This window comes from Aotus nancymaae, unplaced genomic scaffold (assembly GCF_030222135.1).
Source record: "Aotus nancymaae isolate 86718 unplaced genomic scaffold, 86718_ANA_hifiasm-v0.15.2.pri h1tg000062l, whole genome shotgun sequence".
Classification (NCBI taxonomy): Eukaryota; Metazoa; Chordata; class Mammalia; order Primates; family Aotidae; genus Aotus; species Aotus nancymaae.
Window position 1 is genome coordinate 9,211,289 of NW_026988476.1, and position 19,283 is coordinate 9,230,571.

Below are 19,283 nucleotides of genomic sequence, written 5' to 3' on the forward strand. Positions count from 1 at the left end.
TTCTGGAAAATACATAAAACCAAGGGGCTAAACATTAGGAAAATCTCTTTTAACCTTGAAAGTAATAAGACTTGGATTTGCAGCAAGCTAAAAAATCCAGGAAGATTACAAAAGAGGGTTTCAAATCTATTAAGTATAATTGGTACAAAAATTTCAACTAACTGAGAGAGAAAATAGAAAGACACAAACGTCAACCAGAATTATAGCATTCTTGGCATGCTCCTTGAATTTCACTTTAAATAAATTTAGCATTGTTCTTATTGCATAAAAAGTCTCAATTATTTTAACAGATATCCCAAACCCACTCCTAATGTACTAGATTGCTATATATTTCTATTTCTACATATTAGAATGTGGGAGTATATGTAATAAATCAGGTAACTCAAACAAACTGTACCAGAATACATTATCTTTTTGTTTTAAGGGTGTAGCTCTGTTGCCCAGACTGTAGTGCAGTGCTGCAATCACAGTTCACTATAGACTCATCCTCCCAGGCTCAAGCAATCCTCCCACCTCAGCCCCCACAAGTAGCAGGGACTGCAGGTGCACCACCAAGCCTGGCTATTTTTTTTTTTAATGGACAGGGTCTTGCTATATTGTCCAGGCTAATCTTAAACTCCTGGGCTCAAGTAAACTTCCTGCCTTAGCCTCCCAAGTTGCTGGGATTACCGGCATGAGCCACCACACCTAGCTCATTTTTTTTAATAACACTTAGCCCTTACTCTTCATAAATTGCTACATAGGATTGTAATTATTGGTAAAAATAAGAACAATCTTTTCAAGTAATAATGAACATAAATACTTATCCACTCAAAAAAGACAATTTTGATACCTATATTAATATTCAATCCCATTCCTCACTCCTAACAAATCCCTAATTTCCAATCATATAGTTAAGGATAGGTTTAAGCATGTCAGCAAAATTACAAGCCCTGCCACAGTTATTGATTTAGGAATGGTGAAGGAATTCAAGTCTAAACAAGTCAGTGGAGTACATAATACTCTCTTGGCATGCTATTTAAGTCAATCCAAGGAGAGTGATTCTCAGGACTTTTATTTGATAGTTAGAAGAAAAAATCAGTATCACAGGAGGCAAATGAAGAGATAGGAACAAAATTGGTACTAGGTAGTATCACTGGGTATTCAGACCAACCCTAGATTAAACCAACATTAGATAAAACCAACCCTGAATTCCAGCCTACCTCTTGTTCAAGTCAGTTTGTTGGGTTCTCTGAAATAGCACCAACTATTTCATTTTCTGCAATGAATAGAATTAATATTACTTAGGGTTTTTTCTTCTATTAAGAAAGGTAATTAACAAATCTCTACTATGTAACTTCTTGAAATCTATATGAAATGATCACATAGAAAGAGTGCAAGTAGTTAATATCCTAAAATTAAGATTTTTTTTCAGGCCGGGAATGGTGGCTCATGCTTGTAATCCCAGCACTTTGGGAGGCTGAGGTAGGCAGATCACAAAGTCAGGAGTTCAAGACCAGCCTGGCCAATACAGTGAAACACTGTCTCTATTAAACATACAAAAATTAACTGGATGTGGGGGTGGGCATCTGTAATCTCAGCTACTCAAGAGGCTGGGGCAGGAGAATTCCTTAAACTCAGGAGGTGGAGGTTGCAGTGAGCTGAGATCATGCCACTGCACTCCAGCCTGGGCAACACAGCTAGACTCCGTCTCAAAAAAAATTTTTTTTTCATTAAAATTGCCTATGTTTATCAATAATTTAATAGAGATTAGAATAGTCCACAGGAAAAAAAATAACAGTGATGTAACATTTTTTTTTATACAGAGATTATATTTCCAGGTTATTGTGTTAAATGTTATTTTCAAGTAATATCCATTGCTATTGAAAGATAAAATTAAGGTTCCATATTTTGAAACCTTGAAAACTTTATTACAAGACCTCCAGTTCCAATCACTCACATTTATAGACTTATATAAAATAAGTTACTCACCTCATACACTCTTTGACTTTGGACAGCATAGCATCCAGTTCTTCCGACATTAAACTCAGCACAACATCCTATCTTGCTCTGAGGCAAGCAAAGGATTGTTTTTTGCTAGCAACACCCAATAATAATAAAGGGAGACCTTACACCTCAAACACCGTATTTCTTTTATTATATTTTAAGTTCTGGGGTACATGTGCAGATCATGCAGGATTGTTACATAGGTATACACATGCCATGGTGGTTTGCTGCATCCATCCCCCTGTCATCTACATTAGGTATTTCTCCTAATGTTATCTCTCCCCAATCCCCTCACCTCCTGCTATCCCTCCTCTAGTCTCCCCACCCCTCAACAGGCCCCAGTGTGTGATGTTCCCCTCCCTGTGTCCATGTGTTCTCATTGTTCAACACCCGCCTATGAGTGAGAACATGTGGTGTTTGGTCTTCTGTTCTTGTGTCAGTTTGCTGAGAATGATAGTCTGCAGCTTCATCCATGTCCCTGCAAAGGACATGAACTCATCCTTTTTTATGGCTGCATAGTATTCCATGGTATATATGTGCCACATTTTCTTTATCCAGTCTATCCTTGATGGGCATTTGGTTTGGTTCCAAGTCTTTGTTATTGTAAACAGTGCCACAGTCAACATATGTGTGCATATGTCTTTATAGTACAATGATGTATAATCCTTTGGGTATATACCCAGTAATGGGATTACTGGATCAAATGGTATTTCTATCTCTAGATCCTTGAGGAATCGTCACACTGTCTTCCACAATGGTTGAATTTACACTCCCACCAACAGTGTAAAAGTGTTCCTATTTCTCCACATCCTCTCCAGCATCTGTTGTCTCCAGATTTTCTAATGATCACCATTCTAACTGGAGTGAGATGATATCTCAATGTGGTTTTGATTTGCATTTCTCTAATGACCAGTGATGATGACCTTTTTTTCATATGTTTGTTGGCTGCATAAATGCCTTCTTTTGAAAAGTGTCTGTTCAAATCCTTCACCCACTTTTTGATGGGGTTTTTTTTTCTTGTAAATTTGTTTAAGTTCTTTGTAGATTCTGGATATTAGCCCTTTGTCAGATGGGTAGATTGCAAAAATTTTCTCCCATTCTGTTGGTTGCTGGTTCACTCTAATGATTGTTTCTTTTGCTGTGCAGAAGCTGTTAAGTTTAATTAGATTTCATTTGTCATATTTCTTCTCTCTATGGCTTCTCTCATGATACTGCCTCTTCTTCTGCCCATTGCACTCCAACACAATCAATTTAAATAAGCAAATAAGTTTACCAACCTCTTCGAAATTTCCAGATGGGAAATAGGAGCAAATGCATATAGCTGAGGTAATTCACAAATACTGCATCACCTGACTTAGCATACTATATATTTAAAATATTAATCAGTCCCTTCAGAGGCTCATTTTAAAATTTTGATTAAGAAAATACTACATAACAGAAAACAACTAACAAAATGGCTATAGCAAATCCTTTTCTATAATTACTTTACATGTAAATGGATTAAACTCCTCAATCAAAAAAAATAGAATAACAATAGATTAAAAAACAAGATTAAATTATATTCCATCTACAAGAAACTTGCTTTAGATTTAAGGACATACATAGGCTGAAAGTGAAGAGATGAAAAAAGATATTTCATGTAAATTGTTATTAAAAGAGAGCAGGGGTGGCTATACTTACATCACACAAAATATACCTTAAGTCAAACACTGTCACAAAAAACAAAGAAGGGCACTGTATAAAGACAAAAGGGTCAATCCACTGGGAAGGTTTAATAATTATAAATATATACACTCAACATCATGGTACCTAAATACATAAGGCAAATATTGACAAACTGGAGGGAGAAATAGACAGCAATATGGTAATAACAGAATACTTCAGTACCTCACTTTCAATAATGAACAGAACATCCAAATAGAAGACCGACAAGAAAACAAAGAGCTTGAATTGCATTACAGGCCAAATGTACCTAAGAGATGTATACAGAATATTCCACCCAATGGCAGCAGAATACATATTCTTTTCACATGGGTCTTTCTCCAGAATAGTTCTATTATTATATAAGTCATGAAAAAATTACTGGATGCAGCAAAAACAATATTAAGAGGGAAATTCAGCACAATGAACACCCACATTTAAAAAAAAAGAAAGATATCAAATAAACCACCTAACTTAACACTGCAAGGAATTTTTTAAAAAAGCAAACTAAGTCCAAGTTAGAAGATTAAGAAATTCTTTAAAACCAGAACAGAAAAAAGAAGAAATTAAAAATGGACAAAATAAGAAACTGAGTTTTTTTAAAAAGATAATCAAAATTGATAAATTCTTATCTAGACTAACTTAAAAAAGGAGAGAATATCCAAATAGACGAAATCAGAAATGAAAGAAGAGGGGTTACAAGTGATACTACAAAATGAAAGGAATTATATGAGAATACTGTAAATAATTATACACCAAAAAAATGAACAATCTGGAAAAACTGATAAATTCCTAGAAACACAAGCTATCAAGACTAAATCATGAAGAACTGGAAAGCCTGAACAGACCTATAACTAATATGGAGATTTAATCAATAATCAAAAACCTCCTAAGAAAACCTCAAGACCAGATCACTTCACTGGTGACTTCTAATGAACATTTAAAGAAGAATTAGCATCAATCCTTCTCACCTTTTCCAGAAAACTGAGGAAGAGGGAACATTTCTAAACTCATTTTGTGAGACCAACATTACCCTGATACCAAAGACAAGCAGACACTATGAGAAAAGAAAACTGTAAGCCAATATCCTTGATAAATATAGATGCAAAAACCCTGAACAAAATACTAGCAAACTGAATCGAACAGCACATTAAAAGGATCATACACCATGACGAAGTGGAATTTATCCCTGGGATGTAAGGATGGCTCAACATATGAAAATCAATTAAGGTGATACTGCATTAACAGAGGAAAGAATAAAAATCACATGATCATCTCAATTGATGTAGAAGAAACATTTGATGAAATTCAACACCCTTTTGTGATTAAAAAAAAAATCTCAACAAATTAAGAATATAAGAAAAGAACCTCAACATAATAAAGATCTTACACAAAAATCCCACAATTAACATCATACTCAATGGTAAAAAAACTGAAAGCTTTTGCTCTAAGCTCAGGCAGGAAAAATGCCCATTCTCACCACTTTTATTCAACATGGTACTAAAAGTTCTCACCACAGAAGGTAGGCATGAGAAAAAACAAAAGGCATCCAAATTAGAAAGGAAGAAGTAAAACTGTCCCTGTTTACAGATGATATGATCTTATATGTAAAAAATTATAGACTCAATTTTAAAACTCTTAGAATAAAAAATTCAGTAAAGTTGCAGGATACAAGAGAAACATAAAAATCAGTTGCATTTCTGTACACTAAAAACAATCTGAAAAGTTAAATTGAGAAAATAATCTCATTTAAAATAGCAACAAAAAAATAAAATCCTTAGGAATAAATTTAACTAAGGAGAGGAACAACTTACATAATAAAAACTACAAAACGCTGATAAAAGAAATTAAACAAGACAAATGGAAAAGTGTTTCATGTGTTTGTACTATTAAAGCAATCTATAGATTTAATGATATCCCTCTCAAAATCCTTTGGCATTTTGTAGAGAAACAGAAAAAGCAATTCTAAAATGTATATTGGAACCACAAAAGACCAAAAATAGCCAAATTAATCTTGAGAAAAAAGAACAAAATTGGAGGCATCATACTTCCTGATTTCAGAAAAAAAATATTACAAAGCTATAGTAACCTAAACAGAATGGTACTGGCATAAAGACAGACATACTGACCAATATAACAGAATAAAGAGACCAGAAATAAATCCATGCATATAAGGTCAACTGATCTTTGACAAAAGTGCAAAGAATATACAAGGGGGAAAGGACAACCTCTTTAACAAATGGTTTTGGGAAAACTGGATATTCACGTTCAAAAGAATAAAAGTGAGGCTGGTGTGGTGTCTCATGCCTATAATCCCAGCACTTTGGGAGGCCAAGGCGGGCAGATCACTTGATGCCAGGAGTTTGAGACCATCCTGGCCAATATGGTGAAACCCTGTCTTCTACTGAAAGTACAAAAATTAGCCAGGCATGGTGGCATTTGAAAAAAAAAAAGGAATAAAAATGGACCCTTATCTTATACCATACACAAAAATCAACTCAAAATAGATTAAAAATTTTAAAGTCAAACCTGAAAATGTAAAATTTCTAGAAGAAAACATAGAGGTAAAGCTTCATGAAACTGATCTTACTAATGATTTCATGGATATAAAAAGCACAGGTGACGAAAATCAATATAAATGAGACTATATCAAACTAAAAGTTTTTGCACAACAAAGGAAGTAATGGACAGAGTGAAAAGGCAAACTACAGAACAGGAGAAAATATTCACAAGCCATATATCCAATGAGGGGTTAATCTCCAAAAAGTACAAGGAACTTCTACAACTCAATAGGGAAAAAAAAAAAAAAAAAAACCTAATAACCCAATTTAAACAAGCATTAGGGAAACAGGCATTAGGGACTTGAACAGACATTTCTCCAAAGAAGACATACATATGGCCAACAGGTGTGTGAAAAAATGCTTCACATCACGAGTCATCAGGGAAATGCATATCAAAACCACAAAGAGATATTACACCTGTTAGAATGACTACTATCAAAAAAATAAAAGACAACAAATATGGCAAGGATGTGGAGAAATTGGAACATTTAGCACATTGTTAGTGAGAGTGCAAAGTGGTGCAGCCACTATGGAAAACAGTATACTGGTTCCTCAAAAATTAAAAATAGAACTATAGTATTATCCAGCAATTCTACTTCTGGCCATTTATCCAAAAGAATTTAAATCAGAATCCCAAAACGGTATTAGCACTATCACATTTATTGCAGCACTATTCCTAATAGACAAGAGATGAAAATAACTTAAATGTTCATGGAAAGATAAATTGATAAAGAAATATGATATGTAGATATAATGGGATACCATTCAGCCTTTAAAAAGCAGGAAACTCTGCAAAATGTGACAACATGGATGAACCTTGAGGACATCATGCGAAATGAAATAAGCCAGTCGCAGAAAGACAAACACTGCATGATTCCACTTATGAAGTATCTAAAATAGTCAAATTCATAGAATGGAAAAGTAGAATGGTGGTTGCCAGGGGCTGGAGGAGGGAACAATGTAGAATTACTAATCAACTGGCATAAAGTTTCCATCAAGCAAGATGAATAAGCTCTAGAAATCTGCAAACACCATTGTACCTATAGTCAACCATACAGTATTGTACACAGAAATTTATTAACAGTAGATCTCATGTTAAGTGTTCGACTCACAATAAAATAAAATCTTTTAAAAAGAAATCATTCATGGCATAAGTACAATGTGCAAGATATTGTGCTAAAGGCTTGGTAGACAAAAGATGTATTAGATGTTGCAAGTCTGGGCTATTAAATGCCAAGTACTCTAAGACACTATTCTAAAATCTGTATGGCTCCTGCCAATGATTCGTGTGTGCCTAATTTAAACAAATCATCAGGATTTCCTTAGATGTAGCTAATATCAGATGAACTTATCCAGATATTCTACATTGTTTCCCATTCTAATAACCAGACACTTTGATTGACATCCAACTTTTATTCAAGAGCAGAATTCTGATACTAGGGAAAATTTAAAAGAAAAGCCAACACCAATGTACAAGTGTATTTATCACTAAGCTAATATGGCTCTGTCAGTCTAAGCATTTGTTTTCCTTCACAACTGGAAATAGTGGTTTTTAACCTGAAGTCTATGGAACCCTCATGCTCCATGAGGTCACTTGAGGAGCCACAGTAGGAATGACAATCACATGAGGCTTGAACCCCATGCCTGCTTCAAATTGCAGCAGCTCTTTATTTCATAAATGAAAGGAATGCAGAGGAAATGTGAAGAGTCATGTAAATTTTTACTTAGAAGAAAGGAATTTGCTGCTGACAAGGTTTGAAAACTTCTCCCTTAAAAGAATAATATCTTTGTTTTACCTTATAGAGTTGCTCCTGAACAATTCCTGACTTCTTGGTTAACCATCTTTTGTTACCTACTCTAGTTTGCTTCTCAGATTAAAGGTAGGAATCTCTTCTTACATAATCTACTTGTACCATTTAACTATTTCCTTTTCTAAATTGATGGCTCCTACTAAGGAAAGATGCTTTTAATGTACCCCAGAGTAGGATAGATTGATTCCACAGGGCTCTTAGTCCTCTGCATTGTATCTCCCCATCTCAAGACTGAAGCCCAGAGGGCGCCTTCTCTCCCAGCCAGCTCCAAATTCACCTGCTCATTACCCCTCCCAGTCGATATTTGGCTTCTCTATTTTATAACCCAACTTCCTGCTAAGTCTCTGTAGCCTCTTAAAAGTAGAGAAACTATTTTTTTTCTCCAGAGAGTCTAAAATTATAATACATATATACAATTTTAAAAGAAAGCCACAGAAAGAAGTCTACCGACATTCTGTTCAGTCTTACACTTCCCCAAGTCAGAAAAGTCAGATTGCAGAACAAAGGGAGTTAAGCACATGGGAAAGTGTGTCTTGATTTCACTTTGAAGAACTTTGTGCTAAGTCAAATCCATGCATTAAATAAAGGGTTACCAAAGAGTAGTGTTGTCCTTGACCTAAAATTTGTAAGTCTTTTTAACTATAAAAATTAATTTTATTTCAACTGAGTCTAATATTTTAGTCATTATGTGAAAGCGATACATAATTATCCTTTGTGAATAAGGCGGGGTAAAAAGATTTTAAAATTTGGATCATACTTACACTTGGTTATTAATATGCACATAAGGAAAATCTTTATGCATCTGAAGCTTTGTCAAAGACTTTCTGCAAGTATATTAAGGAGCCACAATATGACATTGGGTAAAGACACGAATTAATTTTCAGGAATGTGGAGACACTAAGAATGAGAATGAACATGCCATGAAGAATTAAAGGCAATTAAAAACACTATGGCTTTTTAATCTGTACAAAGCAAACTGTAACATTTTATCATCATAAAGCAACTAGTCTTCATAATATTTAAATGCTCACATAAGAATTAGAGAGAATGAAATTCCTGAGAGTGACTATGTGTGGCTTTGCCATTTCAAAATACTTTTTCTGATCAATCATTTGAGCTACAGAATAATCCTTTACCCAAAAAAGGTATCTCTATCCTCAATTAGCAATACCCAGAGACATTTAGTGATATGCCCAAGATCACACAGAGAGGTAAAGAAAGAGAATGACAAGCTGCTCTTCTGACTTCCGCTACATTACACACAGTATCCTGCAAGGCAGTGGACATAGCAGTGTGCTTGTACCTGCACACTAATATAAACACATGCTAATGCATGCATACACTGGCTCTCCTGATACCTTACTGCTAAAATAACCAAGAAAAATGAACATCCTATTTTTTTTTAAAATAGCATCTGGATACTACATGTTGTCATCTATAAGTGGGAGCTAAGCATTGGATATGCCTAGACATAAAGATGGCAACAATAGACACCAGGGACTACTAGAGATCAGAGTGAGGGAAAAGGGCAAGAGTTGAAAAACTAACTAGTTAGTACTATGCCCAGTACCTGGGTGATGGGATTATTTGTGCCCCAAACCTCAACATAATGCAATGTACCCATGCAACAAACCTCCACATGTACCCCTGAATCTAAAATAAAAGTTGAAATGATTTTTTAAATAAAGAAAAATTACAGGAAAGCACAAAGAAAAAAATGGCATTTGGAGAAGCTTTATTACACAAAACCATAAACTCACATAGCTAAACTTAATTTTACTGCATATACATTGATCACAGTCTGCCAGGTATTGCTAAATTTTTATACATCTCAATTTCACTAAACCACAAACTCTTTGAGAGAAAGGACGATACTTTATAATAAAACATACTTTTTGTACTCAGAGCATTTAACAAAATGCCTGGTATATAGTATATATACAATACACGGGATGAATTCAGGCATAACTATACCACAAATCTTAAGAATAAAACTAATGTAAGTGGTTTTTTTTACAAAGTAGTCAACTGAAGCAAAGCCATTGTGTGAATCAACCAAGATTAGTGGCAGAATCAGATATAAACTCTAAAATCTAGACAACAATGAATTTTTGAGACTTAGAAGCAATTTTATAGGCTATTTTACCCATCACCTTTGTTTTAGATCGCTTTTGTTGGCCAAGTATGGTGGCTCACACCTATAATCCCAGCACTTTGAGAGGCTGGGCGGGCAGATCACTTGAGGCCAGTAGTTCAAGACCAGTCTGACCAACATGGTGAAACCCTGTCTCTACCAAAAAATACATAATAGCTAGGCATGGTGCTATGAGCTTGTAGTCACAGCTACTCATGAGACTGAAGTAGAAGAATTGCTTGAACCTGGGAGGCAGATGTTGCAGTGAGCTAAGATCATGCCACTGCACTCCAGCCTGGGCAACAGAGCAAGATCCTGTCTCAAAAAAAAATTTTAAAGACAGCTTTGGTGGGGATTACCATGTCCAAGTCCTAAATCAGTGTACATCATATATACACACAGACACACATACATATACACACACACAATACTTATATTGAGCCACTGCTAGCTTCTTAATAAAAATGTTATCATCTGTGAATGAGTGGAAGGATGCCATCAGCAAGATGCCCAGTGACACCAGAAAGATGCTGAGTTGCGTGGTTCAGGCCTCAGGCATTGATACCAAATGAGATTATCAGTTGCTCATCCAGCTCCTCCGAGTCCCCCCACTGATATGAAAAGGAGGCAAGTCACATGACAGACCACTGACACCAATATCATACACCAGAAAGAACCATAATAACTTGCTGCCATTGAGTACATCAAGGTCTAACTTTTCCAGTAAGTTCCATCAGCTTCAGTCATGGCCACTATGGAGGAGAAACACTCCCTTATACTAAAATTCTCATTGTTAATTCCATTTCTTTCATTTTCCTAGAATGAGATGGGTAAGTATCTGTACTCAGATTGTCTAGCCAGGCCAAAGAGTGAATGAATCAATGAGCATTATATCCAGCAATAAAGGAATTGTATCCCTAGACTTTAAGGATATAAAATCCTCTTTATATTATATTCCACAAATACATACAAACTCTATTGTTAACAGCTTTTTGATAGTTTGAAATTGTATTTAAAGATGATGAGTAACTTGACTTTATTTCTGAGCACACAGACATAACAGCTATCTCTATTTTTTAAATTATCTATTGGAAGTTTCTAAATAATTCTTTGAGATTATTTTCAATACTATATCGGATTGTGATTGTTTTCTATTTTTATTTTATACTGTTCTTCCATTTTTTAAACTATTATTGAAGAATCATTATAGTCAAAGTGCCTTTCATGAAACCATACTCAGTATTTCTCACAAGCTCTCTTGGCAAAAAGTTTGGCTGTCTCTGTTTAAGTAATAAACTAGCAAAGAGGTAAAGGAACTAAAAATAATAGTAAATTAATCCTTCTAGAAAGCAAATTTGAACAAATGCCACTTCACTGCATACATTACCTCCTTATCAAAATTATGTCAAAGACAGGTTTAAAGACCATCCAAGATCTTTTCACAGAGTTCAGTTCAAGTCATTTGAACCATAGTTTATAATTCCACAGCCTTTGTACTGTATGGCAATCATGTACACTTTGTCTTATGGACCTCACATAAGAAGATATTTTGGAAGAACTACATTATTCAGATATTTCGTACCAAGCTTGGCACATTGAAATAGACTGAATACAAGGGAGAATAAAACTAATTTAAAATTTGGGGAGAGAGCTGCACATAAGCAATACAGTTTAAGAGCTCTACTGAACATGTACAGACCTGCCCTCAATGCTGGGTTTGTCTCTATGACCTAAAATTTAATTTATTAACAGATATATCCTACACTATTCCACAAAGACTTTTTTCTCCAAAAGGAAACTTTGAAACACAGAAAAGGAAAATGTGACTATTCACTAGTATGACAAATGGTAGAGTGACATTCCAACCAAGCATAGCTATGATTAATGTATGTGCAAACATCCATCCAACAGAAAAATCTCTACAGTACCACATAGAAATTCTGACCAAATCACGAGCTGTTATGACAAGTCCTCATTATTTTTACAACCCAGGACACTGTTACCCAGTTGGAATCTCTGTGGTTCGGCCATGCCTACTGATGGTAAAATAAGGACAGATAATCCCTGAACAAAATATTTACACTATAATGAGCACCTTCTCTAAAAATGACTTCTCTGAGCTCTGACAGCTTTATCTATATTACATAACCATCCAAATTACAGTTAGTTGGACTAAGAATGGATGCTTAATCCAATTAGCATAAACATATTTCTTCAACTACAAATTTGGAATTTGAATCAAGTAGCCAGTCAGCAACATCTAAACGTGGGAACTGTGGAGCACCTCAGAAAATGAGTCAGTGGGAGGTTGAAGAGGTAGGAAAGCAGAGAAGGGAGGTAGTGACTTTGCAGTTTTTCCAGCTCCTTTTCTGAGGCCCTAATGCATTCCTGATCTTGAGATATGTTCTTGTCTCCTTATAATAAATTCCTCTGTGTTGCTTACTTCTTGAGTTGACTTGTTATCTAAAAGCCAGAACCCTAAATAATGATAAAATTACTCCTGTATTTTACTTACACTTTCATAGGTCTACAGCTTATCTCTTCATCCAAAGTATAAGCTCCTTGAGAGCAAAGACTATTCTTTATACTTCTTTGCACTCATATACCACGTACACAATACCTTGAATAGAGTAAGCAGACTTTAGATATTTGCTCATTCATTGTGGCTCTATGTTGATATCTTTTTTCCTTTTTATTCAGAATTATTACTGTTAATTGCATTATCATGAAAGTTTATAATTATGATCCATGGCATGACCTGCATACAAGTACACATGTTGTTTTGGTGGTGTTTTCTTAGTATTTGCAAACACGAGAAATTAACCTCCTGGCTCAGTTTTCCAATTTTTGGATGACAGATTGTGTTATGTGCTGTTCCTTGTATTACTTCTGCAACTTGTCCATGTTAAAAATGCAAACTGAGAAAACTGAAGAGCAGCCCATTAGACACAATTAAACAAGTTTCCCCAGGGAGGCAGTCAGAGCCACTCACCCTGAAAAAAACAGTTTATGTAACCAAGTCAGAAAAAGTTCAACTAAGATACGTGGTTTTCTGAGGAGCAGAAGGTGGGAAAGAAAAGGGCTAGCTTTAGTAATCTTCCACCTTTCTTTCTTAAAAGGTCTTTCTAACCTGTGCCCATCATCCCTCCTTTCAAAATTGCCGCTCTGAGCCATTTGGGATAGACCCCTGACAGCCCTATGTGTATTATTTAACCCCAAAGTGATCAGGAGCAGATCTCTTTGCTTCTTCAGTCAAGGTCCTCATATTCATATCTTTCCATTTCAGTAACAGCAAGAGTCAATGTTTTCATGATTTCACTCTTGGATCACAGCAGCAGTGTCCCAGCAGTGCTCTTTAAATGCATCCCATTTCTTCCCGATTCATTCTCCGTAATAATACCAGTCCTAAAGCCATCTGTTTCTACATCACTCATTTACTCAAGAATCAACATGTCTTTCAGAGGACAAAACTTATCCTTTCACCCATTTGTCCTACTTTAACACTACTGCTCATTTATCTATTTAGTAATGTGTATCAAAGACCTGATGGGGTGGGGCATTGTGCTAAGCATTAGGAACACCATGAGAAGCACAGACAAGCAAACAGGGTGTAATGCTGTGATGATATGCGGTATAATAAAGATAATCATATGGTGTTAAGATGGCACAAAAAAGGCACACCAAACCCTGTCTGAACAGCAAGAAAATGTTTCCTGGACAAAATGATATCAAAATATGAAATCCAAAAGGCAATCAGTTATTAGGAACATGGTGATGAGCAAGAAGAAATATGTCCATATGTGCATGTGCCAAGATGCAAGTGGCAGCAGAGGAGAAGAAGAAAAGTAGATGAAGATAGATAGAATCAAGAAAACTTGGTAACAGACTGAATACAGGAGATGAAGGAATGTGAGAGGTGAAGGGAGAGGGAGGTACCAAAAATGACTACCAGATATCTAGCATGAGAAGTCACATGGACAGGGTGCCTTATAATGAAATGGAGAAAAGTATTTGATAAGAAGATCGTAAAGTCTAAAGAAAAATTGTGTTTAATATGGCTTCTCCGATATGGGTAAGAACATTTTCAAAGTTGAGCTCTTGTGGACAGATCAATATATTTACAGAAGGTATATGCACCAAATAGTTAACAGTTGCTAGTTTAGTATGGTGGCCCTTTTACTTATCTATATTTTCTAAACGTTTGGTGTGAACCCATAATACTTTATAACAAGAAAAACACAGTGATATTATAAAGTATTATAAAGAATCTTAAAACATATGTATAAGCCATGATAAATGAAATAGGAGCATGATACAAGATTGCAGCAAAATATTACAATTTTTACAAGTTTCTGGGACAAACATGATCCCTACTTCTTCTTTAAAAAATAAAACAATTACATATTTGTAAAAATACAAATGAGGTAGCACCATCTGGTATTCAGAATGAACTCATCTGGTGAAGTGTGGCAAAGCAATATTTCAAGGCCCACAACCTCTACTCGCATGTTCCCCACTGTGTTAACTTTCTCCAAACTGGAGAAAGCAGTAGGCAAGACTGAGGCTCATGGCCCGACATAATTCATCAGTAGTGCTGAGAAATTAAAGCAAAATTATTTCTCATAAAGATTATAAACTTAATTATTTGAATTTGAGCCCTACTTCTGCCCTAGGTCTTCTGACTCATATCAGTCAAGTTATTTTACTGTTAGAGATATGCAGGAGTTTTTTAAATTTATTCATTCTTTTTTACTTTCACCTCAAAGAGCTTGAGATGACTATAGACCTTTAACTCCCCTTTAAAACTGAGGAAAATGCCTTAAACTTACCTTATACTATTCAGCATTTGAAAAGCTAAGTAATGTTATTAAAAATTTATTATCAGATAATAGGGATGGGGAAGAAATAACAACCATGAGCTGATGAACCAGTTTGGCACCCATGGCAAAAACTGCTCACCTGCTCACCAAACAGTCTTCATATTCTTCCAGGCTGCACAACTATTCTGGATGTAGTTATACAGCTAATTGGATGAGAATAGTGGTATTGGGGATGGAGAAAATTGATGGACTTATTAGACAAAATCATTAAGGCTCTGTGGCCAAGAGAGAGGGAAGTATCAAAAATGACTACCAGATGTTTAGCATGAGCTGCATGGACAGGGTGTCATAAGGACATAGAGAAAAGTACCAGACTGATAAGGGGATCATAACATCTAAAGAAAAATTTTGGTCAATATGACATCTTGTTATGGGTAAAAACAATTGAATGTGAATAGAAATTGTGTTTGCCATTTACTTCCCTGCTTCATAAAAATCTCCAGTGTGGTATCTCTCATTCTCTTTCTCCATTCACTGGCTAAAATAAATGCAGCTGATGTATCAGAGTTATAAAATGAAAAGAGACTATGAATGACTACATGGAAGGTGGACTACTTTCCTATTACTGCTATAACAAATTATCACAAACCCAATCGTTTCAAACAAGGTAATTTATTATCTTATAGTTCTGGGGATCAGAAGTCCTAAAATCATGTTGATAAGGCTGTTTCTTCTGGAGGCTTAAAGGGACAATCTGTTTCCTTGAATTTTCTAGCTTCTAGAGGCCACCTGCATTGCTTGGTTCATGGCCCTGTCCTCCATCTTCAAAACCAGCAGTGCTGCACCTTTCAGTCTTTCTCTCTGTCCCTCTTCTTCCATCATGGCCTGCCTCTGTGTCTCTCTTGCCTCCATCTTTCTCTTTTCAGAGCCCTTATGATTAGATTGGGCCCACCCAGATAATTCAAGATCATCTTCCCATCTTGATATCCTTAACTTAATAACATCTGCAAAGTCTCTTTTGCAATGTAAGGTAACCTATTCACAGGTTCTAGTAATTAGCATGTGGATGTCTTTGTGGGGAAAGTCATTACTCTGCCGACCACAGAAGGTATTTTGGATTTCACATGAATGAGAAAATCTTCTGATTGTGTTTATTCATTAACTTCATAATACTTGATTGTGTTCATTCATTAACTTCATGGTATTTGTCTTTTACTAGCTGATATGACTAAGCAAGAATATCCAAAATACAGTAAACAGTAAAACAGTAAACATCTGTCCCCAGCTGAATTGTAGTTTAGACAGCAGCCACCTCTTACTCCATTCTTCTACTAACAAACTGCCCTCCACATAATAATATGTAATGATACTCCCACAGTGTTTACTAATGATAAGGGCATCATATTATCATAGCTAGAAATAGCCTAGGGGTCATTTAAAATCTTATTTAGCAAACAGCTTCAACCTTTTCCAATATTAAAACTTTAATCAGAACTTTTAATACCAAAGTAAAAATGTTCTCATTTATTAATACATCTTACCTTTTTTTGCCTAAACGATTTAAGGTAAAGGTGATGCCAAGAAATAAAGTGCTACAAAAAGAAGCAAAGACATAAGAAGATACTGGTGAGACCAATAACTCATGGATAAAGTCTAAGTAATCATATATTTAAAGTTCATTTTTCTCAATTTCATGAAATGTGGATCTGTGGAATTATTACCCAAAGGTCAAGTTGACCTCAATGTCCATGGATTTTACTTTCTATAAACTTTCTATTGCAATTATGATTGAGTTATCTCCAAATGTTGTTTTTATCAGAAGAAAACTAAAAGATGAGGATGATTAATATTCCCCCTAGATATTCATCACCAACAGTCTCCTTATTACTCTAATGACTGTTCAGTAGAAAAAAATTTTAATGCACTTTCATGTTTTCCAATTTAGAAAAAGAATCAGACTTTAATGTGAATGCATTTTTAACATTTTTCCACGCTTTAGGGAAACTGCTTTTAGGAGGAAAATGTAATGAATGTTTTTAATCATACTAAAGTGGTGTGCTCAGAATCTGTGGTTTAATTCTACTTTTCAGTGACAACAAGATTAAAAAGACTAAATGCATACACCAGCTAGGACTCCTCCCTTCTCAAGATGGCTACCTATTGTTTAAATGTATTTGAAAGATAAAATTCATTTAGGGAGATAGGAACAAAAATAAGCTTGCCAAGTTAATTTTCACAAATTTTTTCCCGTACAGATCTATACAAATAGTTGCCATTCTTCTGAGAACTCCTGACCCCATCCCTCCAAGATGGCTCTGGTCCTCAAAATATACTTTACCATATCCACAGATATATCCCCTTCCCCTTTCTCTAGTTTCTTCTCATGTGCCCTTTAGGTTTTCAATGTTCTTAATGTCATCAACGAAAATGTCACTACTGAAGAGATTTAAGTGTCATTGGTCTATGCAGGCCTTTAACTTCAAAGTAAACAAACTGCTTTTCATAAGTTTGTCCTCAGATTTAAACTGAACAGAAATCAAAAAATTATTTTTGTCCCATTTTTCTTTTCCTTGATTTGACTCATAGTGTCAGAGGTTCCATTTAAATGTCTCCCTAAGGATGCTCAAACTGCCTCACCAACTCCACATCACCTCACTACCTACTAAAGTGTGGTAACCAAACCTCAGTCATATTCTAATAATGTCTTTCTCTGTCCCAGTCTAGAAGATAGCAGATAACAAGGGCAGGCAGATTTAAAGAATGGAAGAAGGCATGTGATAAAGGCTTCTGCACACAACAAAGAATTGATCTGCAAATATTGACTGGTTCTTGAGAAAGGAAGAGTTGATGCAGAAAATAAATCATCTGAGGGAAGGGTTTTCTCTCTCTAACCAAGATATTGTATAATGTCTCAACTGATAACCACAACCTTAATGAAGTTACCAGGAAATGAAATATTTAATCATGTTTGTATATTCTACTACTATTAAACACGCTTCAGGACACACGTGATCAATTATATAATATCACACTTCCAAGTTTTCAATTTTTAAAAAAACTCATAGACAATTAAAAACTACTCTTCAGATCACCTATTTTGTCAATGGACCTGTTAACTTCCCCCTCTCAAGAACTACTCCCAAGGATGTAGGACAATAGACTTTATTCTAAGGACTTCAGAATTCTTTGCTAAAATGTGTGATTAAGGACTAAAACTATTACTATCCAAACTAATTAGAGGGAGTTATGGTCTAATTTAGTTCTATGATGTGAAGATATTCTGAGCTGATTTTATTGGAAACACAAATTCTATTATATTCTAAATTCAATTGCACAATTCCACAGCAAAGAACTGGGTAATCCGTATAGCTCTTCAATTTTCTTGTGAAGATTCAAAGTTTTGCTTATTTTGAGTTATGAAATGTGAATTATTTCAGTGAATCAACCTCTAATTTCAAGGAGATTTGAGGAATAACTCTTTAATTAATCTTTATCATACTTGCTTAAACTTTGCCAGTCATCTCTCTCCTGAAAGTAAATTAAAGTGAGAGGAGAAAGAATCTGAATGACCTGCCATAACACAGCTGGCTACTTGACAGATAAGTCTTTATAAGACCCATCATCCTGAAGAATGACATAATTTTAGTTTCAAGGACTATGCGTGCTCAGAAAAAGTTATAAGGCAGTGCAATAAGAAGTTGGAGTAATAATTTGTATGTGCGTGAACAGACTGCCTAGGTAAATATTTACATCTGATAAGTAATGAATACTCATTATTATTCATGTTTAGCAGTTTTCCTGCCTTAAAAATATTTCTTTACCCAAGCAGATATTCAGCTTCTCTGTAATTTTTAACTATTACCAACACAGAGCATATTTTTACTGCCATTATATATTTTTTCATTACTATTATGTTTTCAGCTACAATTCACAAAACAAGCACCTAAAAACCAAGCCTTCAGTTCCAGTAAATGTCAGTTAAAAAGTAAAAAAAAAGATTCAAAGTTTTCCTTATTTTGAGTTATGAAATGTGAATTATTTCAGTGAACTTACCTCTAATTTTAAGGAGATTTGAGGAATGACTTTTTAATTAGTCTTTATCATGCTTACTTTTTCTTTTCTTTTAGCCACCAGAAAACATTGGGAACAGAAAAAGACACAAAGTAAACAGACTGGTAAATATTTCTGTTCCATGACTCATAGAAGTAGCTGCCATCAAATATTCCCAGATACAGTGCAAATTACTTTACATGTCTTATCTGATTTAATT